This window comes from Sciurus carolinensis, chromosome 12, assembly GCF_902686445.1.
Source record: "Sciurus carolinensis chromosome 12, mSciCar1.2, whole genome shotgun sequence".
Lineage (NCBI taxonomy): Eukaryota > Metazoa > Chordata > Mammalia > Rodentia > Sciuridae > Sciurus > Sciurus carolinensis.
In genome coordinates, this window is record NC_062224.1 from 95,928,205 (window position 1) to 95,949,393 (window position 21,189).

General features: G+C 33.9%; 1 pseudogene; it reads right to left on the bottom strand.

The window, feature by feature from the left end:
* Positions 1-19,338: 19,338 nt before the first annotated feature.
* On the bottom strand, positions 19,339-20,909 carry LOC124961435 (ER degradation-enhancing alpha-mannosidase-like protein 1; annotated as a pseudogene).
* Positions 20,910-21,189: the final 280 nt, after the last annotated feature.

A 21,189-nucleotide genomic window follows, 5' to 3' on the forward strand; every position in this document is an offset into this window, starting at 1 on the left:
CAAATACTTGGACCATTATAGATTAATAGCATCACTGATGGACTCCTTAAAATTGCTAAACCATTGCAATGTGTGAACTGAGTAGAAACGTTTCAGTCTATTTTCCCAGTTCTCTTACATGAAACTTCTCAAAATTTATTTTATCCTTCAACTTTGTTTAACAAAACTTACAATGTATTCCATGCCCATTTTTCCTAAAAATGTTTGAGGTAATTTTTTACTATAGAAGTATATTCTAAATTTTGCCCCATCCACAGTCTCAGGAACCTTAGTTTAACATTCTGTTTCTCCCAACATTACCATATAACAGTCCCTCTTTACTAATGCTACTTACCAGCATTGTGTTGTGCCCAAAGGCTTGAGACCCCACAAGGACCACCAGAGACCACGATCAATGCAAGCAGCAAAGAGTCATTTATTAGCAAGTTCGAACCCGGTCCTCTGCGTCCTTAACCAGTGACGCTAAGAGAGGCCCCGAGCCCTTGTCAGCAGGGTTTTTATAATCAAAGGCAAGCAGTTTTACAGTGTTCTTTTAATTGGTTAACATTTGAACAGCTAAACCTCCTCTGGTTGGGTCCGGCCAATCTATTTGATTTTCATTGGGTCCTGTCAGAACTGAACGGTCCTAGTGGAAGAAGGGAGGAGGGAAGGGGTGAACTATGTAGGAGATGAGTCGGGGCTAAGCCCCGCTCCCGTCCTTGACGGATAAGGTCTCCAGGCAACTGCACATTCCTCGGACAAATATCTCTTAACAACCTTGGTAAGCACAGGAGCCCAGCAGTCCTGTTTGTCCTTGAGACAGTTAGCAGCACAGATACCACCCTGCTCTCAACAATTGAAAACCTTTAAACTTTGACAACTTTAATATATTATCCTGTGTTTTTATGCCACTTTATAATTGTTGCCTATTCATACCAAATTTCCAAAGTAAATATTCTACAGTTATTTATTAAACTGATAAGAACCGATACTATACTTGATCTTATCCAAAAGATCTTGATTCCACAGCTATTTATAATTTTCACTTCCTACTCTATTTTCAGTTATTTCTATTCTGCTCTATACACTTCCCTGTAGTAATCTGAAACTGCTCATACCAAGCTCACCATTGGATAAGTAAATGAACTTAAGACTCTTAAGTCCTAAGTAAATACTCACAAATCTTTGAAATAACTGCCCGTTTAGAATGATTCTCTTCTCATGTCCTGCAGGATACCACCCTATGTTGGTCTTTTCTGTCTTGCTACTCTGCTTTAGTCTTTTTGTGCTGGCTTCTTTTCCTGAATGTGAGAAAATTTCACAGTTGTGTCCAAAACTTGGTCTCAGTCCACATAATCTCATGCAACCAATATCCAATCAACATCTTGTTTTATTTTTCCAATATTCTTTTTGTGTTTGAGCAACACACATTAATAGATACTTTCTCCTGAATAATTGCAAACATTTCCAGCACAGAATGTCTAAAATACATCATAATACTTTTCAAATATATTATTTTCTAGTTCTGTGTATCATGAAATACCTAGTATACATTTGCTCAAAACAGAAATCTGAGTCACATTTGTTGCCTGCTAGTCCTAATCAACACATAAGTTGTATTAATTTATCATTTTGCTTAAAATTTCTCCGTTTCCACTGCCAGTTTTCTAATCTATGATATATCATCTTTCTTCTTAAATGTTATGACACATTCCTAATTACACAATCCAAATAAATCCTTTTCTACTTCCAATCTATTCTTCAGACTGCACCTTGAATAATATTTTAAAAATAAATATCTGATTATGACATTTGCCTTTATTAAGCTCTTCAGAATCTTCTGATTCCCTTTTGGCTCAAGTAAGCAAAAATATTTAACATTGCTTGCTCTACCTTACTGGATGTGTTCTCTACTTAGTATTCTATTTGTATCTCCCATCAGGTAAAAAAAAATGCCTCACACATTTATGATCAATTTTGAAATAAATGCATGTTCTCAGCTACTGAGAGTTCAGTAATTTTATATGAAGGAATTTTGCTTTCCTGGAATGAATACTTCTAAAGTTTTAGTCATTGAAAAGAAGTTCAGCACAGATAGCTAAGGAATGACTTCATTTTTAAAATATCACCTCAGCATGACATTTCTCTAAGATGGAATACAATAATTTAGCCCACTTATGAGAAATATTTTTTAAAGATATTCATCACTAAAAAGGACATATTGATGTGTCCTTGTTTTGAAGAAAGTTCTATATTTAGATTCAAACCTCTTACCTCAGAATTTCTCAACCTGACTTAAAACACATTGAATCATGGAGGTAAGGGAATGTTTGGAATTGCCTAATTAATTAGTGTATGCTTGGAAATTTGTTCAGAGAACCCTGATATGTTCAGTTTCAATTTAGAAATAAATGTATTTCCATGTAAGAGTTAAAAGTTTTCTCCTGGAAAGAATTCCATATTTTAACAAAAATGTTGGCATTAATTGATTCAAGTTTAATTCAAAAATTACCTACCAATTTTATTATTTACATAATCTAATAAACATCAAATGTAGAAATATAAATATATATTATTGGATTAAAATTAAATCAACTAATGGCCTTAGTAGTCACTAATTTTCTTTTGTGGAAAAAAAAAGCTATTTTATTGCCTAAAATATTTAAACAAAATGAGATATCAATGATACATGTCAAAGACAGTTGAGTTATAGATGCTCAAAGGAAATTAACACCTTCAGAGTTGGTTGCATTACTACAGAAGAATTTTCCTTAGACAGATGCTATGTAAAATAATCTTTGAAGAAAATATTCAATAAATGAAGGAGAAAGACTAATATTATCATGCATAGAAATAGGAATATCCAAATGATCTCCTTTCTAGACTCTTTAATAGCTAAAGGAGGTCAATGAAACCCACATGCAGACTTAGTTTGGGAGTTACAGGAAAGTTTCATACTAGAAGTCAGGCATTAAAGGAGCAATGTTGCCCAGTCTGTTCTTATCTGCTGCATATCTGTACGAGGGACGTGTTGAATAGAACTTCAGCAAGTCTCAGGAATAATGAAATTATTTTAAGATTTTTGTCACCTTCTAAGTAAAGAGAAACAGTATTAAATGAGTCTGGCAACTAGTCTTGGGCTGCCTTTCCCTAGACTAATCTCCTGTTGGAAAAAATTCAACCTCTTTTGAGTCATTGTTACTTCTCATTTCTGTAACTGGCAGGCAAAACAAGTAATTCTTGAGACTATTTCAGGAATGTTTGATTTCCTTAACATCTGTGTGTGAAGATTTTCTTTGGGAGTCATAGCTCAATAAAATGCATGGATCACATATGTTAAGAAAGTAATGAGATGTGTTTGGTGAAAATACAGTAATTCTCCATTTTTTTTCTTATCTAGGAGGATGTATTAAAATTCATTTTGAAAAAAATATGAACTTTATTCATCCTACTCATTTATTACATGTTTATTTATTTATTTATTTATATTTATTTATTATTGTAAACAAATGGGGTTCAACTTGGTTCTCGGGTTGTACATGAAGTAGAGGCGTACAGTTGTGTAATCATACATTCATATGGGACAATGCTGTTTGATTTATCCTGTTATTTTTTCCTACCCCACATCCCTCCCAACCCTCCCACCACTCTTTTCCCTCTATACAGTTACTCTTTCCTCCATTTTTGCCTCCCTCCCACCCCCCCCCATTATGTATCATTATCTGCTTATAAGCAAGATCATTTGCCCTTTGGTTTTCTGAGAATGGCTTATATCACGTAGCATGATATTCTCCAATTTCATCAATTTGTCTGCAAATGCCATAATTTTATTATTCTTTATGACTGAGTAATATTCTATTGTATATACATATACACCATAGTTTCTTTATCCATTCATCAATAGAAGGGACTCTTGGTTGATTCCACAATTTGGTTATTGTGAATTGAGCAACTATGAACATTGATGTGGCTGTATCTCTGTAGTATGCTGATTTTAAGTCCTTTGGGTACAGGCCAAAGAGTGGGATAGCTGGGTCAAATGGTGGTTCCAGTCCAAGTTTTCTAAGGAATCTCCATACTGCTCTCCAGAGTGGCTGCACTAATTTACAACCCAAGCAACAATGTATGAGTGTACCTTTTTCCCTACATCCTCTCCAACACCTATTGTTGCTTGTATTCTTGATAATCGCCATTCTAATTGGAGTGAGATGGAATCTTAGGGTAGTTTTGATTTGCATTTCTCTTATTACTAGAGATGTTGAACATTTTTTTATGTATCTGTTGATTGCTTGTAGATCTTCTTCTGTGAAGTGTCTGATCATTTTCTTAGCCCATTTGTTGATTGGGTTATTTGTATTCTTGGTGTACAGTTTTTGACTTCTTTGTATATTCTGGAAATTAGTGCTTTATCTGACATATGAGTGGCAAACATTTTCTCCCACTCTGTAGGTTCTCTGTTCACATTGATGATAGTTTCCTTGGCTGAGAGAAAGCTTTTTAGTTTGAATCTATCCCAGTTATTGATTATTGCTTTTATTTCTTGTGCTATGGGAATCATGCTAAGGAAGTCTGATCCTAAGATGACAAGTTGAAAATTTGGACCTACTTTTTCTTCTATAAGATGAAGGGCCTCTGGTCAGATTCTAAGGTCCTTGATCCATTTTGAGTTGAGTTTTGTGCAGGGTGAGAGATAGGAGTTAAGTTTCATTCTGCTGCATATAGTTTTTCAGTTTTCCCAGCACCATTTGTTGAACAGGCTATCTTTTCTCCATTGCATGTTTTTGGCACCTTTGTCTAGTATGAGAAAATTGTATTTATTTGGGTTTGTGTCCATGTCCTCTATTCTGTACCATTGATCTACCTGTCTATTTTGGTGCCAATAACATGCCATTTTTGTTACTAATTGCTTTGTAGTATAGTTGAAGTTCTAGTATTGTGATACATTCTGCTTCACTCTTCCTGCTAAGGATTGCTTTAACTATACTGGGTTTCTTATTCTTCCAGATGAATTTCATGATTGCTTGCTCTATTTCTGTGCGGTACATCATTGGGACTTTAATTGGAATTGCATTGCATCTGTATAGCACTTTTGGTAGTATGGCCATTTTAACAATATTAATTCGGCCCCTCCAAAAACATGGGAGATCTTTCCATCTTCTAAGGTTTTCTTTAATTTTTTTCTTTAGTGTTCTGTTCTCATTGTAGAGGTCTTTCACCTCTTTTGTTAGATTGATTCCCAAGTATTTAATTTTTTTCGAGGCTATTGTGAATGGGGTAGTTTTCCTAATTTCTCTTTCTGAGGATTCATCACTTATGTATAAAAATGCATTAGATTTATGAGCATTGATCTTATACCCTGCTACTTTACTGAATTCACTAATGAGTTCTAAAAGTTTTCTGGTGGAATTTCCCAGTTCCTCTAAATATATAATCATGTCATCAGCAAATAGGGATAGTTTGTATTCTTTTCCTATTTGTATCACTTTAATTTCTTTGTTCTGCCTAATTGTTCTGGCTAGAGTTTCAAGAACAATGTTGAATAGAAGTGGTGAAAGAGGGCATTCTTGCCTTGCTCCAGCTTTTAGGGGGAAGGCTTTCAGTTTTTCACCATTTAGAATGATATTGGCCATGGGCTTAGCATAGATGGCCTTTACAATATTAAGGAAAATTCCCACTATCCCTATTTTTTATATCGTTTTGAGCATAAAGGGGTGCTGCATTTTATCAAATGCTTTTTCTGCATCTATCGAAATAATCATGTGATTCTTAACTTTAAGTCTGTTGATATGGTGAATTACATTTATTGATTTCCAGATGTTGAACCAACCTTGCATCCCTGGGATAAAACCCACTTGATCATTGCACTATCTTTTAAATATATCTTTGTATGTGATTTGCTAAGATTTTGTTGAGAATTTTCGCATCAATGTTCAATAAGAATATTGGTCTGAAATTTTCTTTCCTTGATGTGTCTCTGTCTGGTTTAGGTATCAGGGTGATATTGGCTTCATAGAAGGAGTTTGGAAGGGTTCCCTCCTCTTGTATTTCATGGAATATTTTGAGGAGGATTGGAATAAGATCTTCTTTAAAGGTTTTGTAGAACTGGGCTGAGAACCCATCTGGTCCCGGATTTCTCTTTGTTGGTAGGCTTTTGATGACTCCTTCTACTTCAGTACTTGAAATTGATCTATTTAAATTGTGTATGTTCTCCTGGTTCAGTTTAGGTAATTCATATATCTCTAGAAACCTGTTTATGTCTTCAAGATTTTCTATTTTGTTGGGAGTATATAGATTTTCAAAATAGCTTCTAATTATGTTTTGTATTTCACTCATGTCTGTTGTGATATTTCCTTGTTCATTCTGAATTTTAGTAATTTGAATTTTCTTTCTCCATCTCTTTGTTATTGTGGCTAAGGGTTTTTCAATTTTGTTTATTTTTTCAAAGAACCAACTTTTAATTTTGTCAACTTTTTTGATTGTTTCTTTTGTTTCAATTTCATTGATTTCAGTTCCGATTTTAACTACTTCCTGTCTTCTAATACTTCTGGTGTTGATCTGTTCTTCCTTTTCTAGGGCTTTGAGCCATAGTGTTAGGTCGTTTATTTGTTGATTTTTTCTTCTTTTATTTAATGCACTCCATGAAATAAATTTTTCTCTATATACTGCTTTCATAGTGTCCCAGAGATTTTGATATGATGTATCTTTGTTTTCATTTACCTCTAAGAATTTTTTTATTCTCCCCTGATGTCTTCTGTTATCCATTCATCATTCAATAGCATATTATTTAGTCTCTAGGTGTTGGAGTTGTTTCTGTTTTATATTCTGTCATTTATTTCTAGTTTTAATCCATTATGATCTGATAGAATACAAGGTAGTATCTCTATCTTCTTGTATTTCCTAACAGTAGCTTTGTGGCATTATATATGGTCTATTTTAGAGAAGGATCCATATGCTGCTGAGAAGAAAGTGTATTCGCTCTTTTTTGGATGATACATTCTATATATGTCTGTTAAGTCTAAATTATTGATTGTGTTATTGAGATCTATGGTTTCTTTGTTCAAGTTTTGTTTGGAAGATCTGTCCAGTGGTGAGAGAGGTGTGTTAAAGTCACCTAATATTAATGCGTTGTGGTCTATTTGCTTCCTGGAATTGAGAAGGATTTGTTTGATGTACGTGGATGAGCCACTGTTTGGGGCATAGATATTTATGCTTCTTATGCCTTGCTGATTTATGCTTCCCTTAAGCAGTATGAAATGTCCTTCTTTATCCCTTCTGACTTACTTTGACTTGAAGTCCACATTATCCAATATGAGGATGGATACTCTGGCTTTTTTACTGAGTCCATGGGCTTGGTATGTTTTTTCCCATCCTTTCACCTTTCATCTGTGGGTATCTCTTTCTACGAGATGAGTCTCTTCCAGGCAGCATATTGTTGGATCTTTCTTTTTAATGCAATCTGCCAGTCTATGTCTTTTGATTGATGATTTCAGGCCATTAACATTCAGAGTTATTATTGAGATATGATTTGTATTCCCAGTCATTTGGCTCATTTTTGTTTTTTAACCCATCTTGGTTTCTCCTTTATTTGGCTATTCCTTTAGGGTAGTTACTTCCTTTGCTGATTTATATCCTTATTTTTCATCTCTTCCTCATGGAATATTTTGAGAAAAATCTTCTGTAGTGCTGGCTTTCTTTTTGTAAATTCTTTTAGCTTTTGTTTATCATGGAAGGATTTTATTTCATCATCAAATCTGAAGGTAAGTTTTGCTGGGTATAAGATTCTTGGTTGGCATTTGTTTTCTTTCAGAGCTTGAAAAATGGTGTTCCAGGTCCTTCTAGCTTTTAGGGATTGGGTTGAAAAATCTGCTGATATCCACATTGATTTCCCTCAGAATGTAATTTGATATTTTTCTCTCACAGCCTTTAAAATTCTGTATTTTGTATGTTAGGTATTTTCGTTATAATATACCTTGGTGTGGGTCTGTTGTAATTTTGTATATTTGGAGTCCTATAAGCCTCTCGTACTTAATTTTCCATTTCATTCTTCAGATTTAGGAAATTTTCTGATATTATATCATTGACTAGATTGTTCATTCCTTTGGTTTGTTTCTCTGTGCCTTCCTTAATACCAATCATTCTTAAATTTGGTCTTTTCATGATATCCCATAATTCTTGTAGATTCTGTTCATGATTTCTTACCATCTTCTCTGTTTGTTCTATTTCATTTTGAATATTAAATATTTTGTCTTCAATGTCTGAGATTCTTTATTCTAGGTGTTCTATCCTATTGGTTATGCTTTCTATGGAGTTTTTAATTTGGTTTATTGTTTCCTTCATTTCAAGGATTTCTGTTTGGTATTTTTTCAGTGTCTGTAACTCTTTATTGAAATGATCTTTTGCTTCCCGCATTTGTTCCTTTAACTGTTGATTGGTACAATCATTCAAAGCCTGCATTTACTATTTCATCTCATAGTTTGCTTCTCTGATCATTTTAATTATATACATTCTGAACTCCATTTCTGACATTTCTTCTGCCATGCTGTCATTGGATTTTATTGATGTAGCATCTAGGTTTGTTTGGGACATTTTCTTCCCTTGTTTTCTCATATTGCTCAGGTATCTTCCCCTCTATAGTGAAACTCTGAGGTACTACAGATTTCCCCTATTGACTTATAGTGTCCCTGTAGATTTCTAATAATTCACCTCCTAGCCTTCAGTAGCCTGAAGTCTTGGAGGAACTTGATAATGCAGTGATCCACAAAGAAGCTGCCCCTGTAGGGGTGGTGGCCTTCAGGTGGTGTATATTCCTTGTTAGTGGGCAGAGGTGTCTCTACTTGTTGACCAATGGTCAACAAAAGGGGGACCAGACTCGTCTGGACTTGTTCTGTGCCAAAGTGTCTCGTTGGGTGACTCTCCTCCAAGAAGCTGCCTGCAGTCAGGTCCTGCCACTCAGTCTGGGGTATTCTTACCTTGTGGGAGAATCTCATCCAGCGGCTCTGAGTTGGTCCCAAGTCTTTCAATACCTCCTCTTCTTGAATCCTGAGTTCTGTCAATCATTGCACTATCTGGGAGGATGCTGGGGTGCCTGCACACATCTGGCCAGTTAGAACTTAAAGCTGGGCCTGAGGATGCTCATTTCCTGGTGCTCAGGGGCCAGACCTGCTCCCTAGGGATCTTCTGCACCTGCACAGCAGAGCAAACTGAGTCTCCTAAGCACGAGAGAAAGCCCAGAGCCGAATCCCATGTTTTATTTTGAGAAGACTTCATCAGCTAGAATTTTATGCCTCCACACAAAAAAGTCAAATTTAAATTTTAAATACATTGTTTAAAATTGTACCCATTTCGTCTAATTTTTAGGATGCCATTGAATACCACATCAAATTTAGCTTGATGACAGACTTAGGTGTAAATTTAGTAAGAAGTTATACAGTAAAATATCTTAAACTTTGTTCCTAAGTTCCCTTTTAAAACACATGCCTCTCAAAATTAGTCAGTTTAGTTTTGTGATTTCTAATAAAATTAGCAAACAGAACTACAAAAAAAGTTAGATATTCAGATTTAAAGGATACAAGATTTAAAAATAAGAAAGATGTCACTGGACTTTCTCCTCTGTAATAGCACAATGTGTTAACAAAAAATAAGAATGGTTATGAATATACCATTTGCACAAAATAAGGGACACCCATAACCTGATGCATAACATGTAAGAAAGAGTACCTACCACATGCACTAATCTCCCAAGAGGGATATAGAACTAGGCTAATTAAGGATCTTCATAGTCCCAGATATTAAAAATTTTATGATATTCACCTGATCAAACTAAGTGAATATTTTACTTTTAAGAGTAAATTCAATAGTCCTCTATTGTATATAGTTGGGAAAGGGTTGACATTTTGTAGCACGAAACGGGGAATACAGAACCAAATAAATGTATCATAGATAAAAGGTCTACTTTTGAATATAAGAGACAGAAAATAGAGTAATCATCACAACATACACATAGAATTATGAAAATGAAACAAATATAAATAAGCATATAGAATTGAAAGAAGAAAAGTGATAAAAATGAAAGTTTAGAAAATGAGATTTAAATTGTATACAAATTGGTATTGTACTGAAAATGTGAATTCCAAACTGGAGACATTCTCCAGCTACTCTTGAAACTTGTGTGATGAAATCATACAATAAGAGCACTCTTTAAAATGGATCTTGCTTGCCTTCCCTTCCTATAGGTTGGAACACAGGTATAAAATTCATCTATCTTGGGTCCCTTATGAAAAAACAAGATCAAGACAGGGAATAGTGAAGAGAGGGACTTTTAAAGAGAAATAAACAATACTTTGATGGTAAAATTAGAAGATAAAGTCCACCCATAAGGTATAGAAAGGAAAAATAATAACTTCTTAGTGAAAAACTTGGCTAATTCCCTTATCCAAGTAAGTAAATATTAACTTCACTGGTGATAAATAATGTCAGTATCTGTTACCACCTGATATAATGTGAAGGGAGACCCTGGTTACCATCACAAATAATACTAATGCATTTTTAAATATTTTTACAATATAATCCCATAAATTATCATATATATATATATAATAGCTATGGCCAAAATACAAATAGAATACTTATCTATATGATGAAATGAAGGAAAAATATCTATTTTGTAAGTGAAATAATGTGATGGTATTAACTCTATATAATATAATCCACAGTCTTAAATCGTATAATGCTTTCCTTTTTTAATCAATGGCTAAAAAATTTTGACAATTATTCAAAGTCTACTAGTTTTAAGGCAACTAGTTCATTCTTAGTCCCATTACCTACTACCTAGCTAGAAGTAAACTTTGTCCTCTTGAGCAAAATATTGTTCATTCCAACACCAGAGTCCAGGACACCTTTCCAAATTGCCAGTCACTGACCTTCAGATTACATAATACAAGAAACCATATTTTTTTACTGTATTTAGAAACTAGTGAACAACCCCAATAAGTCATGCCCTATGGAGTTGGATAATTAGAATGGTGTAATTATACACTGTAATTTTAAGAACAAGTTTTTCCAGTATACTGAGTACATAACTATACAACAGTTTGTTTGTGAGTAAATAACTTTTTAAAAAATATTCATCAGTATTTGTGAATACTAAATTCTAGAGAATATAAAAAATGCAACACTGAGGTCAAGCATTTATTTTGTACTGAATATTGTAGACAACTGAGATTGTAAGTAGTCACATGTACATACACAGTTTAACTTCAGACAAGATAATTTATAATATTTTCACAATATACTTTTAATTATATATCTTTATATATGATATTTCAAATGAAAATCAATATAATACATTTCTTTAAAAAGTAATTTTCCATACCTACCTCTCCAGATATGATTTTTATTACTCTCTGATTTTCACAAAATGTATGATAGCATTGTTAATTTCTGCTAAAAAGAAATATAGAATTTCAATATGAATTATGCCAATGAAGAATTTTACCATTTGAATGTCACTAACAATTTGATTTTAGGATTATATAAAATGTGAAATGAAAATGAGATTCTAAAACAGCCTTAAAACTACAGCTGAATAAGAGCAGTTAGAAAAGGAAAAAAAAAAAAAAACCTCATAAATTACATGGATTAGTGCAGGATCAAATAATAGTGGCGAAGAAAGTGGGTGGCCATTTCCCATCTCTTGACTAGTCTGTTTCCTAGGAAACAAAGACTGAATGATTGCACAAATGACCCTATGCCTGTGGATTTAAATTGATGAAATTACATAGGACTAGCGTCTATGCAGAACAAGAAAAGTAATTGTTAGAATGACTGTTTATTAGGTAAAATGGAAAAGTTTAAAACACTTATTTTACTTTCCATGAGTTTTTTAAAATGAATTATTATTAAAATTTTCTACATTGTTAAATTCCCTATCTTATCAAATCATAAGACTGAAATACAACTAGTCAACAAGCTTACTGATTAAACACTCCTTTTAAAACATATTTCTGTATAGAAAGCTATTCACTGGCTCCACTTTGGTTTCTACCAGTAGAGCTAAACTTGATTCCAACAGATATCCAGATGGTATCAATAGGATGTCATTTTGACTAGCCGCAAAGGTTTATTAAGTGGCCTCTATCTGCTGGACTTTCAGCAAAACTAATCCTGCCTGAGCAACCACAGAGTGTCTGCACAGAGTTTGACAAATACAGCTATGTCAGAAATTTTACAGTATATAAGAGTCTGGTGATACATTACCTGTGATCATTATAATAACTCTCTGTGAAAATATCAAGTAGTCATTAGAGAGATAAAGGAATTTGCCTCCTTTTGAGAAAATAACCTTGGACTCCTCATAGAAATTCTCTCAGTTAGAGCATATGTATATATGGCCATGCTTTTATATATATATATATATGTATATATATATATGTGTTTTATATATATATATATATATACATATATATATATATATAAACTTGTAAAGGAATATATATATATTCCTTTACAAGTTTGTTACCATGATAATATTAAACAGTTCTAGTTTATTGCTTCCACTTTGAATTATATGTGTTTTGTATGACAATTTTGACCAAAGAATGTTGAATTAGCTGTATGAGGATGAAAATAGAATTACAAGATGGTAAGTTAAAATAAATACCTTATATCACTGGGAGTGGTGGTACACACCTGTAATTCCAGCAATTTGGGAGGCTGAGGCAGGAAGATAAGTTCGAGGTTGGCCTCAGCAACTTAGCAAGACCCTGTCTCAAACTAAAAAATAAAAAGGGTTAGAATGTGGCTCAGTTTAACACACCTATGACTGAGTGTTTATTAGGTAAAATGGAATGGGTTCAATCTCCAGCACCAAAAAAAAAAAAAAAAAAAAAAAAAATTGAAATTAAAAAATACCTCCTTGAAATGTTTAGGAATCTTATGTTTAGAATATTTCTATTCCTATATATAATCATGTATACACACACAAACATATATATACACATACACTTTTATACATAAACTTATTCATGAATATTTATGCAGAAGAGATTGTTATAGGTTTTGGGGAGGTGATATATATATATATATGTATATGAAAGATGCAATCAAATAATACATATGTATTTGTTTGCCTATAAATAATTTTAAAATAAATTATATAAATATCAAGCAATCTAAAATGATTAGTTGTAACTACTATAATATGGAAATTCAGTACTTGATATGATGAGAAAGACAAATCTGTAAAGGCAAACACTTGCAGTACCAAAAATAAAATATTTTTAAAACAGTATTAGATTTATAGAAAAATTACAAAGATAGTACAGAGTTTCCACATAAATTAAGTTTCCCCTATTTTTAATTTTATACGAGCATAGGAAATTTGTGTCATTTAACCAACTAATACATTGCCGTGCACTAACAACTTTGCTTCCTTTAGTTTTTACCTACTTGCTTTTTCTGCTCTAGGACCCTATCATGCATGCATAACACATTATATTTAGCTGTCAGTGTATTTCTTTAGGTGACTCTTGGTTGTGACTGTTTCTCAGAATTTTTTCTTTAATAATCTTGACAGATTGAAGATTATTACTCAAGAGTGTGTGTGTGTATTTTTTTAAAACAATGTCACTTATTTGGAAGTTGTCCTACTTTTCCTCCTAATTAGAATCTGGTTTGGGGATTTTTCTGGGAAAACCACAGAAGTAAATTTCGATTTTCATTAAATTATATCAAGGGTATAATAATATCTACATTATTTATTCATCAATGCTGCTATAGTCCTTGATAATCTAACTAAAACAAAGTTTGTATGTTCACCACTGTAAATTTATTCTCCTCCACTACATATCGTACACTTTGAAAAAGTCACTGGATATAGCTCAAACCCAAAGAGGGGGGAGTTTTACTCCCTGTCCCTCAGTGTCTATTTTTGATTACTTGAAATTCTTCTGCATGGATGTCTATTTTCTCTTGTTTGTTTAATTATTCAGCATGTATTCCTGTCAGTATAGACTCAAAGTCACTTATTTTCTATTTTGTGTGAAAATCTAACACTACATTGTTTGTTTTGCTACTCAAATTTTTTCCAACTTTGATGACTGCCAGTTCTTTTGGTTGTAACGTGTGTCACTTTGACATAACATCAATATTTTTGTTTACTCTTTCCTTAGTTTTTGAGACTACAGATGCTATGTTACACATTTTTGATGCTATTATAAATGATTTTTAAAATAAATTTCAAATTTAAATAGTTCATTGTTACTGTATGGAAAAGCAATTATCTTTTGTCTGTTAATCTTAGACCTAATAGCCTTACTGTATTTGCTTATTATTTCAAGGTGAATTCTGTGTCATTTTGGGAGATTTTTACATACACTGTCATGTCATCTGAGAATTAAAGAGTCTTATTTCTTCCTTCCCAATCTGTGTACAATTTATTTTCATTTCTTACTGATTACACTAGCTATAGCTTCTAGAAGGAGGTTGACTGGAAAGAGAGAGGACATTCTTGCCTTGTGTCTTAGTTAGTTTGGGATGTCATAACAAAATACTGTAAAGTGGGCATTGTAAACAACAAGAAATATTCATTGATCACAATTTTGGAGGCTCAAAATTCCAAAATCAAGTTGCTTACAACAGTGTCTAGTGAGGGGGCCTATCTTCTGTTTGTAAATACCTACCTTCTTACCATCTCACAAGGTTAAGTGTATTCTGTTCTCTTCTTATAAGGTCACTAAACCCATCATGGAGACTCTACCTTCATGACTTCATCTAAATTACTTCTTAAAGGGCACACCTCCAAATAACATCACAGTTGGATTAAGAGCTTCACCACATGAATTTTGAGAGACTATAAATATTTAACCCATGCCAACTTGTTTCTGAGTCTCACAGCATCACTTTCTCCGGACTAAGTATGTGGTCATTTGCAAGGGTCAGAGTGTCATTATATGACCTGGAAGCATCCCATGAGTTTCCTCCTTAATATGAACCACCAGATTTGATCAAGGAGCCCACTAAGAATAGCTAAGGTACTAATGTCCACGGAGAACTTACAAGGGTGTAGAAGTTACATACCAGAACCTGGGACAAAGGCTCCACCTTCCTTTGGTCAAGGTCAAATTCTTTGCTACAAAATGGTTATAGAATCCTCCAAAATTGACCAAGAAATATTTAGACTATAAATATTATTTGTATATATACTTGCATCTACTCAGTAAGCAGTTCAATTGGAAAACCATGTATTTTTTCAGTTATGGATTCAAACAGTGGAATAGAAAAAATGTAGGGAATATAGGAGAATGTGATGTGTTACATGGGTGTCTAGAACTTGAGGGCAAGACTCTAAAAAGAAGATAGCAGCAAAAGAAGTCTCCGAAAATCTGCATAATTATTTCTCTGTTTCTTTGACAACTAGCAAAACACACATGCTCAAAACTCCAGAAACTAATTACAGAATGCTTACTTGTGAAGCTGGAGAGCCAAGAAGAGATTTCAGAGCCATCATAGTGCTATAGAAAGGAAGTTCAACATTAAACTCAGTGAGAGTGAAGTGTACTAGGTGAGAACCAAGTGTCTTCAACTGAGATGCTACAATGGCAATGCTTAAGATGTAAGTTCCCCAGAAAAATTGAACCAATTGGATTATGATTTACTGTGAATAATTATCTCACATAAGTTTGTAGAATGAAATGTCTAAGATCTGTAGCTGGCAAACTAGAAATTCAGAATAGCTCATGGTAAAATTTCTGTCCAAATCCAAGTACCTGAGACCAGGAAAGCAATTGTGCAAATGTCAGTCTTACTTTGAGTCGGAGGCAGATGATTGATGTCTCAGGTTGAAGACAATCAGAAAGATGGAATTTTTTCTTACTTAGCCTTTAAAAGATTGGATGACACCCCCTGATGTTGGGGAGAATAAATCTCCTTAGTAATTCCATGACTTCAATTGTTAATTGTATGAGAAACACTCTCACAGGCACAACTTGAAATGATGTTTTATCAAACATGTGGGAATATCACAAAATAAAATTAACCATCTCAAGTGCCATATCTTAAGATTTAAGGCTAACCTATACTAATGAAGATTAAAACCAAGAAGTCTTGACAGATTAAGGTGGTCTGCGAATAATTTACCTGTTATTTTTAAAACAGGTTTTAGAACAATGTGGCATAATAAAATTTACAATAATAATCTATAAGGGCCAATGTACAACAAAAATATGATGTGAAAAATAGATAAATATGGTCTTGGAGGAAAAACAATCATCCATAAAAGCATTTGCAGATATGAATAATATGTCAGGGACTGGGAGTGTAGCTAAGAGGTACAGTATATTATCAATTAATTGGATGAAGTTGTAGCATAAGCATACAATGAAAGAATAAACTATTGTGTAAAAGCAGAATGTAAAGAATATATGATAGAAAAGGACTTGTTTTGTTGTAAAATGAAACTTGTTCTTTTGCTCATTGATTTTATAAAATGTCAGTTTTTTCATTGCTGGTTCTAAAAGACCTGACAAGTATAAGAAGAGGAATAGTTTATTTGTGGGTTCACAGTTTCAGAAGTCTCAATCCATAGATGGTTGCCTTCATTTCTCAGGGCTCAAGTGAGGTTGAACATCATGGCAGAAGAGTGTGGTAGAGGGAAACTCAAGATATCACACCAGGAAGCACAGAGAGACTCCCCTTGCCAGATACAAAATATATTCCCCAAAGGCACACCCCTAATAACCATCTCCTCCAGCCACACCCTACTACATGCCTTCAGTTACCACTCAGTTAATCTCCATAAGAGGATCAATACACTGATTGTATTAAGACTCTCCTAACTCAATCATTTCGCTTCTGAATGTGCTTGCATTGTCTCACACATGAACTTTTGGAGGATACATCACATCCCACCATAGCACTCACCCAGACTCTCAAACTAGTAAAAGATTCTAGTATAAGACAGACTTAGGGAACAGATAAAATTAAAGGTCTAACTGTAAGACTTTAAAAAATTATTTCAGAGAAACTCAATTTGATACTTGGGACCCACTCAGCTATACAGAAGAGATTCATAGAATCTTAAAGATATTGTTTTATAATAGTCTAACAATCTACCTAAAACTGAGTTCTATCTTTAAAAATTTTTGAATGTGACTTTAGGAATCATGCAGTGGACTACAATCATATTAAAAATAAAGACAAACCTATTAAGTGAGACCAAACAGATTGAACTGAAAAGACAGCAATGGCAGAGAATTTTAGAAAACCTCTGGGGTCCCTACTTTCTAGAGATAGGAGGTAGTCTTAGTGAGATATCCAAATGAAAATATAAGCTTTTTCTCATTATATGGGAATGATATCTCAAAGAGTAGAATCACAAGAAGAGAAAAATAATAAAAACACCCTCAGCAAAATTGAACCTAATCAAGTAATATAATTCACTATTGGGAATTGGGTCAATTGTGAATGACTAATTATCAAAGTTGCTATCATTTACTGAAGACTATGTGCTTCCTGTTCTTCCCATAATGAAAATATCTTTGATAAAAAATATGGGGCATATAAATTTTCTTTTTATAATACTTGGAGTCAAAGGAGTGATAACTCCTCCAAGTACTTTATCACTATGTGAACTAAATGCAAATAACAAGATACTAGACTTAGTAAGATACTATAACTGTTTGAAACTTCTTTGGATCTTGGTAGGTTTTAATTTATTTTACATAATCAATCAAACTGGGAAAAAAAGCAAAATATATATGACTGTAACAAAATATATGACTATCTTTTCGGAACCCCAAGGGGTGGAGTTCTTTGAATCTGATTAGGTCTACTTTTCTATTCCTTGAATCTGGTTAGATATTTTTGTATGCTTTTCCCTAACATAGAGGACTGGACATAAGTTGTGTGCCTTTTGATTCTAAACCTCAAAAGACTTATAAAGTTTTTGATATCATTCTTTGAAGCCCTGAGCATATCTTGCTGTGAAGAAATTCAAGATGGCAGATCACAGGAAGATAGAGCCCAGTCATTCCAGCCATTTCAAACATCCCTGTTGAAGGTACTGATATGTAAGTAGGGCTCTAAAAAGACTAACAAATTTTAACCAAGTCCCTAACTGAATGTAGTTCTTTGATTAAGCCCAGATGAGACCAATAAAAAATCTGTTCATGCAACTCGTGGAATTGTGTGTAATAGAAAATGGTTGCTGTTTTTAACTATTGGGTTTGAGATGATTTTTTTTAAATATAGCAAAAGATATAAAACTACTAGGTATCATACAGCATCTGGTTTTAGAATTTCTGCCTAAATTGTGAAAGAAAGGATTGGGGAAGAAAAAAATGAGTTATCTCTTACATGTTATTAAAAAATCCACTATGATCTGCAAACCTTCTGTATTGAACACTACTACTGTTTGGCCTTATTTCTCAGCATTTTTGCCCTGGTTCTGAATTCCAAGCATACCAAAATTTTTTAGTTCCTCTCCTTACTCTGAAATCCAGGATTTCATAGTATTCTCTTTCCCTACTGTCTTCCTGTATTCTCTATCTCCCTGCTATTTCTGGTTTAGCTAAGTCAGAAAATATTTTTAATTCAATAAAATTAAAACCCAATATTACAAAATTTATGCAACACAGTTAAAACATACAGGAAAATTTACAAATTTAAATCTTTACAATGGAAAAGAAGAAAGCCTTAAATTAATGGCCAAAGATTCTACCATATAGAATATAATAAGAAATTAAATTCAAAGTAAAAATTGTATAGTAAAGATTAGAAAATAATGAGATCCCAATTAACAAATAGACATATAAATAAGTAAAATCAAATACTAGTTCTTTGAATTGTTTGATATAATTGATAAACCCTTAGTAAATCTGAAGTCAGAATATACAAGATCAATTCATACTATTAGGAATGAGAGAACTACAGAAGGTTATTTAAGACACACACACACCAACACACACACACACACACACACACACACACAGAGTATGAAAAATTAGAAAAAGAGTAACTGAAAGCTAATGACTGCTTATACCATGTCAAAAAATAATTGTCTGGCAAGAGAAAAAGTTATTCAGTGCACGATTTTTAGTATTATTCATAGTTAATGGCATGTAAAAATGCTTACTTATTTGAATTTTTTAAAATTTAAAATTATAACAAGAAAAACAGGGCATTGTATTGAACAGAAAGGAAACACTTAATGTTCAAGAATTAACCAGCTATGGGTGAGAAGTTGGACAGAATTCCATCACAGACAGCCAGATTTCACCCCTTCCCCTTCAGACTAAATTTTGGTGTGGTCTGGATTCATGTATTCAGGTGAGTTTAAGATGAGGCCCCACAAAGGAGAGTGGATCAAATAAAGCCATCCTCCTGGCCAATCTGTCACATATAGATATTCGTTAAGGGTGGGGAATATCTCCTTTCATTGGGAACATGAACACATTTGGAGCTGGATTTGATGTTGAGAGATTTTGGTCTATCCACAAACTTTCCCTCTTCATCCTATTATCCATCTTCAGATAATTCCTTCAAGGGTGATTGGCGATGATGTTTGTCCACAGATACTATGCAAAACTGTGGTAAATGTACATTTGGTTCCAGATTGAATTCTCATCAAACAGCAATTGTAAGTAAACACCTACTTTTGGCATTTGTGCACATTTCCAAACTTTGCATAATATTCATTCCTATGTGAAGGTAGAAAGGATTCTTGGTTGCCTGGTAGAGGAGATGTGTGAATCCCACAAGGTATAGTCTCCCAGGGTAGAAGAGACTATCAGTGTCCTGAAGCTACCAGCTGTATCTCTCAGGGAGAGCCCCAGAGCATTTCCATGTGGCACAGTAAAAGACGTGGATGCAGAGGGTATCTTCCACATCTTCCTTCACAATCTGCAGTTTCAGGAGAAGGACTGTGGATAGTTAATTCAGGTGTTCATGAGCTTCCCACTAAAATGTTCACTTTGACATAGAGTGGAGGATTTTTCTTCTCCTTTATTACAGGCTTCCATCCCTCTTCTTAAGTACTTCTTAACGCTCTAATTAAACATTTCTAGGCCTTCTTTTTTCTCTGAAGAGAATGTAAGATTTCCAGAGGTATTCATAAAAGGAGGCCAGCCCAGCATCCAAGTGACTGTTTTCCAACTCAGTGGTCTGTCTGGATGTTCACAACATTGATGAATAGTCCCATATCATTGCTCTGGAAGTTCCACAGAGTATTTACTGCTTGCCTGGTCACCCACTCTAATGTGTAATCCACAATAGGAGGCTCAGAATCCCAAATTCCACCAGAAGTGACCCAACTCCTGCCCTGTATATCTCATTATTCTTGTCAGGAGGAACACACATTGTCAGATTCATCCAAGCACAGGGGATCCCTACCTTAGTGTTTTTGAATGTAGGGAGGGGCTACATGGCCAGGTCATGAGCCATATGCAAGAGTTCATTATCATAATTCTTAAAAAAAAAAAAAAAAAATATATATATATATATATATATATATATATATATATATATATAAATTGTAGGCGGACACAATACCTTTATTTTATTTTTATGTGGTGCTGAGAATTGAACCCAAGGTCTCACGAGTGCTAAGAGAGTGCTCTACCATGGAGACCCAGCCTCAGGCTCTCATTATCATAATTCTTAATTGCCATGTTACCACAGAGCAGCTCGGATACAGTTATTATTCTGTGGGCAGAAAGGAGGCTTCTCATAACCCTTACCATGGCTTCAAAGACTTGGATGGTGGAATCACTTTCAAAAGAAATTTTGATCACTAGCTTGATTGCTTTCTGAACTTGGATGAACTTCCCATTATCTTTAAACAAAGGAACACAAAACATTACAGCAGCTTGAAATGAAACCAAGGCAGCATCTGGGTCACTTCATCTGTGTCTTTACTATTTTGTACCTTTGGACATACGAATATATAATGTACCAACAAGTCAGTGCCTAGTTCCCTAGTACATCATTGATGTTCAGATTTGAACAGAACTCCCTCAATACTCTGACAGTTTCTTGATCCAGTCAGCTAAGTCTCCAGTTTGTCAATCTAGTAGACTGGGATTGGCCTGACTGGCGCAGTCACCTATTTATTTGAATATTTAAAATAGAGCTCATAAGAAGTCTTTTGCAAGCCAAGGTTGATTAAGGATCCCAAACAACAAAAACTGCAGGTAGGTACATAGACAAAATGATTAG